Below are 13,740 nucleotides of genomic sequence, written 5' to 3'. Positions count from 1 at the left end.
TGTGTACTATACATGGATTGAACATATGTACTAAGCACATTGTTCCAAATGACCAGCTCAGCTCTGCTACGTTGATAAGTTCATATGTGGTGTGATCTGAATGCAGCACTGCAGGAAGGTCTAGTTTGCGCCCATGTGTCTTCTGTCCTTCTGTGATCTTTGTTTTGTGAGATGAGCAAACAACATACAGTGGAGATTGTCCCATTAATATACTGGGTCCCAGAGCACACATGGACCCAAGCGCTAAAAATCACTGCAGAAAACACTGCGGCGTAAATGCATTGCGTTTTTTTACACAGTGCTTTTCAAAGAAAGTCCAAAGAGTCTTCCTCTGCGGACTTTCTGTCCCTATTAGGGTAAGTTCACATGGCGGAAACCTTTTTTGGTGCGACTACCCGCAATGGGATGCTGATGCAGTGCATTGGCAGTCCTGATTAGGCCTGGATGAATGGGGCTAATCAGGAGTGAGTCTCATGCCATGGACGCCGCGCCTGACTCAGCCGCGGAATCTGCGTGAAGATAGGGCATGCCGCTTTTTTCCCCACTAGCTGAAAAAAAAAGCACTAGTGGGAAAATAAGTGAGTGACTCCCAATGAAATGAATGGGAGATGTTTTTATGGCCTATCCATAGGAGTTTACACCCCCTGGTATCCTGGATGGCGTCTACTTGGCCAACCCCTCACCCCAGCTCTGCTTATGGACAATGGGCAGTCTCTTGAGGGGAACAACTTGTATAACTTTTATTGGTTGTGCCACAAATCTCAGTAAAAGTGATAAGATGGGAACATTCATCAATAGTGTAAGAATTATACTTCACAGAGCAAAGTGTGGAGCAAATCCCACCAAATCTCACCCCATGGCACAGGCTACATCATATATTGGCCTTATCTCACCGCATTGTATTTGGTGTAACCATTACTTGTTGTTTGGTCTACCATGTGATGGATTTGTATTACAGGTGTCATACATGTCACAGAACACGTCTTACATAAATATGGCGGATGTTTGTGCCACATTTACATTAATATAAACCAAAATTAAATCCATTACAATGTATTAGGACATATTATCAGTTGGTGTAGAATGTATACTATAAGACAATGGCAGATATGGCCGAGCTGTAACGGTCAGTTACTGAGCACATGACCAGTGCCAGCCGTGCGGCCATTCTGATGTATAGTGACTGGCAGGTGACAGTGACAGAGTTAGAGTTGACTGCGACGTTGAAGGATCGGCTGACCTTTTTCGAAGCGATTTTCATTGGATATGGAAGAAGAGGAGATTGTCTTGAGGAGGAGAAGAGTCAAGAAAAGAAGAACTACCTCTGTTTCATCGGCTGATGGACAGAGAGTCATGAAGAAAGAAGATTTAATCTTCAAGGAAGCACCGAAGAAACAACGTGCTGTCCTGCCCTCATCGGCTGATGAGCAGGCCATGAAAGATGAAGAAGGGGACTTCTTCATCAGGAAGAAGCGACGTACCGTCCTGACCTCACCGGATGAAGATATGAAGACATCCAAGAAGAGGAAGAGAACTGACCCATCCAAATCCTCCAAGATGCCTTCTGCCATCCAGGATGAGAGAGAAGATGTGACTGCCCACCGGAAATGTGTCAAGAAGAGGAGATTTATCAAGACCCCTTCAACGGAAGCACAGAAGGCCGGTGAAGATGTCCAGAAGACCCAAGACCGGCCAGAAGACCAGGAAGCCTCAGGTATGTACATATGCACACACACACAAACACATACATAGATATACATATTATATATAAATATTTGTAGGGCTAATTTGGTGGGATCAGGTTATAACCAGAAGTAAGACTATTCTAGATTTACATCTCCCATTTACAGCTAGGGTGTAACTATTTGATTGAAATCTAGCTGTAAGTGCATGTGATATAGTGAAGGATACTAAGTGCCTATTCACATAACACATCACTCACACATGTTATTCTATGTATATTTATGACTATATATATGACTATATATATATATATATATATATATATATATATATATATATGACTGCTTTATATGATTGAAATTTGAGCTGTTTGTACATGCCACATAATAGGAATGTTAGATGCCTGTTCACATGATGGTTTATTTAAATGATTTTATATATTTTTGTCTACAATTTAAAGTGGTTGTCCAGGCTTATGATACTGAACTCCACCTCCTCTTATTAGGAAGTGAAATCATGTCCCTTGGTCACATAGCCATGCTGCAGCTCAGTCCCATTCAAATGAGTGGGGCTCAGCTGTAGCATGATCATGAAACAAATGGTTGTGATGTCACTGCCTGAGAAGAGAAAGTGGAGCTCAGTATCATACGCCTGGCCTTAATAAGTTATATAGGTTGGGTAGCATGCACCTTAAAGGGCTTGTCCAGGACGAGGATACTGAGCTCCACGTCTTCTTCTTGGGCAGTGGTATGTTGGTCACATGACCATGCTACTGCTGAGCCCTACTAATATGAACGGGACTGAGCTACAGCATTATATGATGTCACCTCCTCCATACCATAGGCCTCTTCTGGCCCATTGGCTGGGTGGATTGGCAACTATACTTTAAACAACCCTCATGTTGGCTCCATTGTCACCTACAAGTCTAGTATGCGTGTATGGCCCTTTAAATCAGTCATGGTGCCAGTCATGTGACCTCTGGTATCCAGTCAGTGCTGTCCAGGTGACAGTTGCTTTTTTTTCAAATGAACTTTGTTTAAACTATCACTTACAAACAATAAAGTTATGTATGTAAATGACACTCACTCTTGTTTGATATCAGGTAATATTACTGCTTAGTGATTGCCAAGAGTCACATGAGGATGTGTGTGTGTTGTGTTTTATTCATTTATCTTTAGTCACTCATTATTATTATTATTATTATTATTATTATTATTATTATTATTATTATTCCTGTCTTATCTCCATGGTTTTGGCTGTAATGTTAAATATGTTAAAAAATTCAATAAAATGAGATTCAAAATAAAATATATGTTTGTATGTGTATGTATGTGTGTATATGCACCTGTAAGTGTATATATATATATATATATATATATATATATATATATATATATATGCATGTGGGTATATGTATGTGTGTAAATGTATGTGTGTATATATGTGTGCATGTGTATATGTACATGTATATATGTGTGCATGTGGGTATATGTATATGTATGTATGTATGTGTGCATGTGTATGTGTATATGTACATGTATATATGTGTGCATGCATACCTCCCAACTTTCAAAGAACAAAAAGAGGGACAAAATGTGCAGCATGGTATGGGCGCTGCGGCAAATTTAGCTCCACCCAATTTTATGTTGACTCCGCCCATTCTTATCCATTTTTCTATGCGCCCCCACACAGTATAATGCTCCTACAGTCATCCATACATTATATGTCCCCACATTATAATGTTCCCCTCCAAATGCCCCACAGTATTAAGTCCCTCTCCTGGTGCTCCAGTTAAAAACTGGGGGAAACTGAAGGGGACATGAAACTGGGGCAGCTGAAAGGGACATTAAACAGTGGGGGCAGTTGGGGGTGGATAATACATTAATGGCAGCTGGAGTGGGACATTAAACTTGAGGCAACTAGAGAGATACATTAAACTCAGACAGCTGGAAGGGGACATTAAACCATAGGGGTAGCTGGAGGGAGACATTAAATGGGGGGCAACTAGAGGTGATCATGCTATCATCCAGCTACTCCAACGGTTTAATGTCCTCCAGTGACCTCCCCATTGTTTAACCCTTATCTTGCCAAGCACGTAGCTCTACGTCCTCCCAGGGTGTCACTTGTCTAGCTGAGGAGGTAGCTGATATACTGATGTACTATAAAGATGATTTTAGATTCATTTTAAAGATGAGAATCTCAACTTTAAAGGGATTCTACCATTAAAAATCATAGTTTTCTAGTTCACATGTCGGAATAGCCTTAAAAAAGGCTATTCATCTCTTACCTTTAGAAGTTGTCTCTGGCCCACCGTTCGGTATGCTGATGAGTTCTCTCACAGCACTGGGGGCGGGTCCCAGGCTCAAACAGCACTGGGGGCGTCCCCAATGCTGCGAGAGAACTCTCTCCAGCGATGCCTCCATTTTCTTCAGCAACCGCCTCTTCACTCATCTTCTTCCGGCTGGGGTCACACGTCAACGCTTGCGCAGTCGGCTCTGCAGGCAGGCAGAGCCAAGTGCACTGGCCGGCAGCGATTTTTTGGAGGCTGCTTACGCACACATGCGCAGTATGCTCCTGTACTCCATAGAACTACAGGAACGTACTGTGCATGCATGCGTAAGCGGCCTCCAAAGCATGGCTCCTAAACAGCCCGATGGTGCAGGCGTCGACGTGTGACCCCAGCCGGAAGAAGATGAGTGAAGAGGCAGTTGCTCAAGAAGATGGAGGCGGCGCTGGAGAGAGTTCTCTTGCAGCATTAGGGACGCCCGCAGTGCTGTGAGAGAACTCATTTCCATACCGACAAGAACCGGGTTTTTAACCAAACGGCGGGCCGGAGACGACTTCTAAAGGTAGGAGAAGAATAGCCTTTCTTAAGGCTATTCCAACGTGTGAACTAGAAAAAAATTATTTTTAATGGTAGAATCCCTTTAAAATGATACCAAGGATTTCGTGTTAACCCTTACAGTGCCAAAGCAATTCATTGTTAAAAATGCTATTCGGGATTGAGATCCCATTGAAGATCTCAATTCCCGACAGCGTTTTTAACAGCAAATTTGCTCAAAATCTGTAAGGGCTATTATAAAGAAACTGGTATCATCTTAAAGAGAAGACTCTCATCTTTAAAATGAATCTTCATAGGCCAAACGGGTCCTGAGATACAGGACTTTAAAGTGTACCCCCCCCCCCCCTCCTGTCTCGGGAAGTATGAGTGAACTGTAGCAGAAGGGGAGGGGGGAGGAGGACTCCTGCAGCCTGCACAGAGATTCTTATCAATGTGCATAACCCCAGGAGGGGGGTTAGCAGGGGTTAACCCCTCTCATGCCAATCAGCGCATACTATACTTTTGCGCTCTGATTGTCACATACACATATAATGCAATTTCCCCTGAGCTTTACTAGTGGGGTATTCTTATGTAATACCCTCTGTGCATAATCAAGAAGTTTATTGGGCTGTAACCTAGACGTTTACCATTGTCGAGGTCACAGAGCCATAATAAAAGTCACTCCAAACACTAACACAACACATGCACAAAGTCATGAGTAAAGTTTACATTTCACTTAATCCCTGTCCTGTCCATACCTGAGCTTTCTACAGTAAAATACGCCTTTAGCGATGTCCATTATACGCTAAAATAATAGTAATAACTATTATCACTAGAGATGAATGTATAGTTTGTAGAGATGAGCGAATGTCGTTCGATCGAATAGGTATTCGATTGAATATCAGGCCGTTCGATGTATTCGATCGCAATCGAATAACACACGGCAAACGCAGTAAAACTTCGATTCCCCTTCCACCTTACCTGGCGCGTTTTTTGTACCAATAACTGTGCAGGGGAGGTGGGACAGGAACTACGACAACGGAGGCAGTGAAAAAAATTTAAAAAACCCATTGGCTGCCGAAAACATGTGACCTCCCAATTCATAAGAATAGTGTCGGCCAACTTCGTCTCATTCTTGTGTTGGAGGGGATATTGTCACTCCTTGGGGAGAGACCACCATATAGGTGTGTGAAGACTTATTAAGCCTTTAGCACTCCACTTCGCAAAGGACCAAGGGAAGAATATGCAAATCTGTCTTCCATGATGTAATTAGGAAGTCAGCTGCTGCCTCAGTGTTACAAACCAATATTCCAGTGAGCGCCTTCTATTGGTTCGTAACACTGAGGCAGCAGCTTACTTCCTAATTACATCATGGAAGACAGATTTGCATATTCTTCCCATGGTCTTGTGTTGGAGTGATATAGAGAGTGTGGAATCAGACTGTCAGTGCGATACAGTTAGGCAGGAATTGTCAAAAACAGCTCTTTTCAGAGCTCAATTTTAGCTAGCAAGCTAGAAAATCATGCAGCGTAGAAGCAGGGGACGTGGGCGAGGAAGTGGAAGTGGATACCAAGCTGGCTATCCACTACACAGTGCCGATACTGGAGAGGGGCTGCCAGCTATTCCCGTGGTTGTGGAGTTGTTCCATTGTTTTCTATGAGGTGATATGTCAGATGTGTGACTTTTTTTATATTTTTGTGTATATTTATACTTTTAACTTATATCATTAAACATTAAGTCTTATATCTTGATTGCTCTTTTTGGATTATAATTGGATCAAGTGAGCAACATTTTCTGCACTGTAGAGTGTTTCTCTTGTCTGTACATTAGCTGACAGCAGTGGCCCTCGCCAGCACCAGGTGACGTGGGCGAGGACGTGGAAGTGGATACCCCACTAGATATCCACTCCACAGTGTAGGTACTGGAGAGGGGCTGCCAGCAGTGCCTCTCGCCAGCACCAGGCTACGTGGGCGAGGACGTGGAAGTGGATACCCCGCTAGATATCCACTCCACAATGTAGGTACTGGAGAGAGGCTGTCAGCAGTGCCCCTCGACAGTATGAGTAGGGGACGTGGAAGTGGATATCCAGCTGTGTATCCACTCCACAGTCCAGGTACTGGAGAGGGGCTGCCAGCAGTGCCCCTCGACAGTATGAGCAGGGGACGTGGGCTAGGACATGGAAGTGGATACCCCGCTAGATATCCACTCCACAGTGTTGGTACTGGAGAGAGGCTGTCAGCAGTGCCCCTCGACAGTATGAGCAGGGGACGTGGGCTAGGACGTGGAAGTGGATACCCAGCTGTATATCCACTCCAGAGTCCAGGTACTGGAGAGAGGCTGTCAGCAGTGCCCCTCGACAGTATGAGTAGGGGACGTGGAAGTGGATATCCAGCTGTGTATCCACTCCACAGTCCAGGTACTGGAGAGAGGCTGCCAGCAGCAGTAGGGGACATGGGTGAGGACGTGGATATCCAGCTGGGTATCCACTCCATAGGCAAGTTACTGGAGAGATGCAGTCAGCAACCAATTTACTCTTCATCATCCTTCTCCTCCTCCTCCTCCTCCTACAACCCCAGCCCATACTACTGAAAGTTGGAATTTTTTTTTTTTCATTAAAAAAACATTTTTCATGCATACCCCCCATAGGGGCGTGCAAAAGAATTTTTAAGGGCTCCCCCAAGGGCCTGCAAAACAATTTTTTAGAGCTCCCCCAAGGGCCTGCAAATTAATGTTTTAGGGCTCCCCCAAGGGCCTGAAAATTAATGTTTTAGGGCTTCCCCAAGGGCCTGAAAATTAGTGTTTTAGAGCTCCCCTAAGGGCCAAAAAATAAAACACTGCTGCTACAAGGCTCTAGTCACCCCAAGGGCCAAAAGGAATGTATTTTAAAGGCTCTACTCACTCCAACAGCCAAAAGCACTGTATTTTAAAGGCTCTAGTCACCCCAAGGGCCAAAAAATAAAACACTGCTGCTACATGGCTCTAGTCACCCCAAGGGCCAAAAAATGAAAAACTGCCGCTACAAGGCTCTAGTCATCCCAAGGGCCAAAAAATGAAAAACTGCTGTTACAAGGCTCTAGTCATCCCAAGGGCCAAAAATGAAAAACTGCTGCTACAAGGCTCTAGTCATCCCAAGGGCCAAAAATGAAAAACTGCTGCTGCATGGCTCTAGTCACCCCAAGGGCCAAAAACACTGCTTTGTAAAGGCTCTGCCCACTCCAAGGGCCAAAAGGCTCTACTCACTCCAAGGGCCAAAAACACTGCTGGTGCAAGGCTCTACTCATGCCAAGGGCCAAAAACACTGCTTTTTAAAGGCTCAACTCACCCAAAGGGCCAAGAAATCTCTGCTGCTGCAAGGCTGAACTAAGTTAAAGGGCCTAAAACTCTGCAGGTAGAAGGCTGAAGTCACCTGAAGGGCCTCAATCTCTGCTGGTAGCTCAGCTTAAGGGCCTGTAACTTAATTTGGAAGGGCTCATGTTAAGGGCTAGAAAAGTGAATTTTGGAAGGTCTTACCACATCACACACACACACACACACACACACACACACACCTACAATGACAGTTCAGGGTGGGGACTGAAGGATTTCCCATTGCCTATTCCATCTGTGGTTGTCATGGGGAACGTGATTTAAAGGGGTGGTTGTTACTGTTTGTTGAGTTTCAATTGGGGTTTGTGTCCATCCATTTGGGGAGTAAAGAAGGTTTCCAGGTATTTTCCCACTTTGATAGAGGTTTTTTTGAGTGTGGAAAGTGTGTAGTTGTTAGTCTGTGATAGTGGGATAATACAGGGACTTTGGTGTGTTAGATGCCCCCAGACATGCTCCCCCTGCTGTCTCAGTTGCATTTCAGAGGTGTTGGCATCATTTGCTGAGGTGTGATAGTGGACTTGGTGACTCTCCTGAAACGGAATGTGGGATCCCCTGAAACGAAGCATTTTCTCCCATAGACTATAATGGGGTTCAATATTCGTTCAAATATTCAAATACTGAGATGATATTCGTAACAAATAACGAACCGTGCTTTTCACGGTGTGTAATCCCTACATTTTATGATACGTTTTTTAACATTTCCAGCTTCAAAGCAGATTTTTGTTCCTTCCAGTTCTGGTGATTTTCTAAAGACATGTGCATGCTGGTTCAGGCCTTAGTGATATGAATGAAATCTGCACATGTTGAACTCTTATTTTTAGTAGGTTTTGTGCATATAATTTATTGTTTGGTTTCCACTTTTAACAACTAATACACATTTATTTGCATTTTTTCATAAAACATTCACTTTAAATCAAAATTGCATGAAGGTACCTGTTCGTATACAGTACCAAGTGGCATTCTAACAATGCTGCAGGTGTCTACTTTAAGAAAATATATAGGTATGGGGAGGTTGGATGATTTTTTAATGTTGCTATTTTCCATCTAAAAACTGTAAAAATTGCTCTGGCTACTGGAGGTGCAAAATTTCTAGAAACCCTTGGCAGTGAACGAGTTACTGTCCCCCCACAGATGTCCCTAGTTTAACGAGCCTGGGACCTAAACCTGGACTGAGGCCTATTCAAGACCTGCCCTGGCCCACACATATGTCAGGAACCTGGGGCTGATATATCGGGACTCCAACACTCTGCCTGTCACCTTCTCAAGGTGTGTAGGTGTGCGTCTGTGTGTATACTTGTGTTTATATATAAATGTGTGTATGGATGTGTCCATGTGTGTGCATATGTGTATGCAGTGGCGTAACTAGGAATGGCGGACCCCCGTGGCAAACTTTTCACTTGCCCCCCCCCCACTGACCGACACTGACGCCGAAGACCTCAACCAACCCCCTCCTACGCATTCCTGCGCGCTCTATTATGTCCCATAGTGACCCCTGCACACACTATTATGTCCCTCAGTGGCCCCTGCACACAGTATTATGCCCCCATAGTGGATCCTGCACACAATATTATCCCCCATAGTGGCCCCTGCACACAATATTATACCCCATAGTGGCCCCTGCACGCAGTATTATATCCCTTAGTGGCCCCTGCACACAGTATTATGTCCCTTAGTGGCCCCTGCACACAGTATTATCCCCCATAGTGGCCCCTGCACACAATATTATCCCCCATAGTGGCCCCTGCACACAATATTATACCCCATAGTGGCCCCTGCACGCAGTATTATATCCCTTAGTGGCCCCTGCACACAGTATTATGTCCCTTAGTGGCCCCTGCACACAGTATTATCCCCCATAGTGTCCCCTGCACACCGTATTATCCCCCATAGTGGCCCCTGCACACAGTATTATCCCCCATAGTGGCCCCTGCACACAATATTATCCCCCATAGTGGCCCCTGCACACAATATTATACCCCATAGTGGCCCCTGCACGCAGTATTATATCCCTTAGTGGCCCCTGCACACAGTATTATTTCCCTTAGTGGCCCCTGCACACAGTATTATCCCCCATAGTGTCCCCTGCACACCGTATTATCCCCCATAGTGGCCCCTGCACACAGTATTATCCCCCATAGTGGCCCCTGCACACAGTATTATCCCCCATAGTGTCCCCTGCACACCGTATTATCCCCCATAGTGTCCCCTGCACACAGTATTATGCTCCACTGTGGACACCCATAAACAATTATTATACTCTGGGGTCTTTTCAGACCCCAGAGTATAATAATCGGAGACCCAGGAGGAGAAAAACATAAAAAAACACTATTCAAAGGGATACAGGCGTAGTCCCTGTGTAGTGAAGCTAGGGTCCCACCCCGTCTCAGCATAATAATAAGGAGCTTCACAGAAAATGGTGTCCAACCAAACGTGTTTATTAGTAGAGTTTCAGTAGTAAACGTTTTTGGTCTTTATCGACCTTCATCAGACTCTGTCTTGCAGTTGAAGCAGTGGTAAATAAGACCAATATCAAGGTAATGGAGGCTCACAGATACCTCCACTGGAATCGAACCAAACCCGGTATGGTCTGAAAAGACCCCTGAGTATAATAATAGAGTTTGAAGGGTCCACTGTGGCCCCAGTAACCTCTATTATGCCCCACAGTGGCCCTCCAGCAACCTCTATTATGCCCCACAGTCTATTGTGCCACTGTGGGGCATAATATAGGCTGCAGGGGCCGCTGTGGGCTATATACAGTATATATATATCCCGACCCACCGGTAAGAAGGGGCCCCGCCAAAGTCAATTGCCCAGGGCCCCGCAAAGCCTGGATCCGCAAACTCATTATCTGACAGAATTGCAGGGGTGCCAATACTTTTGGTCAACACTGTATCACATAACCATACACTGATTTTTATACATTGGAAGTAAAATGAATGGCAACAAGCAGAGATCTAGAAAACCATGCAGAATTGATACACAAAGCATATTGTAAAAGTGTATCTTTTATTATACAAACAGTAATATTTGTCTCTCAATTTTATTCTGAAAGTGGACACCCCCTTTAAGATCTTGCAATGATCTGTAAGGATTGGTTACATCAGTTGTGTACACCTACAGAATATATATGAGTCATTCTTGAAGTGCTGTCAACCACCAGTTTAGTAAAGTAAAGCTTTCGTTGCAATTATTAAAGGGATTCTATCAATAGAATTCCCTTTTTTAATTACGTACACGTAGGAATAGCCTTAAGAAAAGCTATTCTTCTCCTAACTTTATTATTCTGATCCGTGGCGCGTTACTGAGAAATATCTTCTTCCATATGTAAATTAGTTTTCAGACAGCACTGGTGGCATCTCCTGCGCTCAAATAGTGTCCCCTGTGCTGTTCGAAAACTCTCCATGTTCTTCTCTGCCTCTTCTCCCGCGTCACTTTCGTGTCTTTATTAGGGTTGAGCCGATCTTGAGATTTCAGGAACGATTTTAAAATCCGATTTCCGATCATTTTCCAGCCGATCCCGAAAATGAAATTTGTTTGATCGCCGATCGGGATCCGATCTTTCCTGATCCTGATCGCTCAACCCTAGTCTTCATCCAAAAGCGCCGACTGCGCATATCCGTCAGTCATTTTCCTGTGGCCGAATGGGAGAATGGACATGCACAGTTGGCACTTTTGGATGAAGACTCGAAGGTGATGCGGGAGAAGAGGCGGAGGTGGAGAAGAGATGGAGGCGTCGCTGGAGAGTTTTTCAACAGCACAGGGAAACGCCCCCAGTGCTGTCTGAAAACTCGAAATCGAAAATTGCTACTAGTGGGAATGGGATAAGACCATAGTTATGGAAGGGGGTGACTACTATCACCTTACATCCCCCTCAATCTGAGTCAAACAGATGAAAACCAATACTTTATCCATAAAAATATGTTACGGCACTGTATTATTAGAACGTCTCAGGTTATAATGTATGAATCTCTTCATTGCACTTCCTCTTTGTCTGTACATTATTCTTAAGATAAAAACTTACCGTATATACTCGAGTATAAGCTGAATTTTTCAGCACAGTTTTTGTGCTGAAAAAGACCCCCTCGGCTTATACTCGGGTCAGCAAAAAATGTATTTTTTTTTTTTTGGGGGGGAGGGGGGTCTATGACCAGCCGCAATATCAATGTATAGAATCTCCCATAAAATAGTGCAAAAAAAGAAGGAAAGTTTTAAAAAAATAAAAGTTCTAAATCCCTCCTTTCCCTAGAATACATATAAAAGTAGAAAATGACTGTGAAACACAAACACATTAGGTATCCCTGTGTCTGACAGTGCCCGGTCTACGGAATATAGGGGATCTGCAGTGCTCCTGTTCCGTCGGGAAGGGGTTAATAGGAGCACTGCAGATACCCTATATTCAGCCAGGCTGAATTCCAAGTGGGGGAAGAGAACACAGTCCTCAAGCTCAGGGAAGGGGCAGACAGACAACCAAAACACCCCCTCCCCTTCCCCAGCAACTACTGCACCCAAAAACTCAGACCATTTTAATTTTTGAATTTTTCCAGTAGCTGTTGCATTTCCCCCCTCGGCTTATACTCGAGTCAATAAGTTTTCCCAGGTTTTTGTGGTAAAATTAGGGGCCTCGGCTTATATTCAGGTCGGCTTATACTCAAGTATATACGGTACATAAACAAAAAATAAGGCAACTAAACTTTTCTAAACCGGCTATCACTTAAGCATAAATGGGCTATTAATGTTCATGCTAAAACTTTATGAAGAATGTTATGAATACTGTGGGAGCGAAGGCACGTTGCGATATCTCATTTATGATAGATAATACAAGATGTTTTTCTATGGAGAATGTGCCGCTATAAAATGGCAATTGCACGTAAGACGTATCCTATTCTTGTGTTTTATGTGGTAGTGTGAGATATGAAAAAAGCACGATGGAATAAAAAAGATCAAAACAAGCAGATATGCTTTATTATATTAACGTTTCGAAAATGTTACACTTTTCCTGATGCATTAATGTTGCTTTAGCTTTTTATATGAATGTAAAAACCGGTAACCGGCGGATAAGATTGCACATTGAAACAAAGATAATTTCAGAGCCATAAAGATCATGAGAAAATATGAGAAAGTTGTTATTTACCAGCAATCTGAGCTACAGGGAAGTTAGTACAAGACGGTACAATGTCCCTGCAGCTCTATAGGATGGATTCAAGAGAGGATAGCTCTATAGCGCTATGGGGAAATATGGGGCAGAAATGCATCTTGGTTTTTCCTTGAACGCTTTAGGGCTAGTTCACATGGGGTTCTGTGTGTACACATTCCATCTCGGCTGCCGCGACGGGATGCCGGTGCAGTGCACTGGCATCCTATCGCGGCATTCTGCTCCGGATTAGTCCCAAATGAATGGGCCGGAGCCTTGCGCCATGGATGCTGATTCAGCCGCGTAATTCGCGGCAAGATAGGACGCCTCGCTTCTTTTTTCCACTACTAGCTACCGAAAAAAGAAGAGAGCGGCTCCCATTGAAGTCAATGGGAGGCATTTTGAGGCAAATTCCCCATGTGAACTAGCCCTTACATAGACAGGCCACAGAGTTTTTCTCAGTCCGCCAGCGTTTTAGGAACCGCAGCATTTCCGCTGTGTGCACTTTTCTGCCATGTGTGAATTGGATTTGCTGGAATCCAATCCACTTTGCAGGGACTGTGAAACATGGCAGTTTTTGGCCAAATCGATTTTGCCTATATAGCCTGTTTTGTTGCTATAGGAAGCAGATATAACTACAGAGAACTGTATCAGAGGCAGAGGCTGCAAAATATCAATCACATGTAAAGGAGTATCACTGAGGCCTCGTTCACATCTGCGTCGGTAATCCGTTCGGGTA

Source organism: Leptodactylus fuscus, chromosome 11 (genome assembly GCF_031893055.1).
Source record: "Leptodactylus fuscus isolate aLepFus1 chromosome 11, aLepFus1.hap2, whole genome shotgun sequence".
Lineage (NCBI taxonomy): Eukaryota > Metazoa > Chordata > Amphibia > Anura > Leptodactylidae > Leptodactylus > Leptodactylus fuscus.
Note: the sequence above shows the minus strand (reverse complement) of the source record.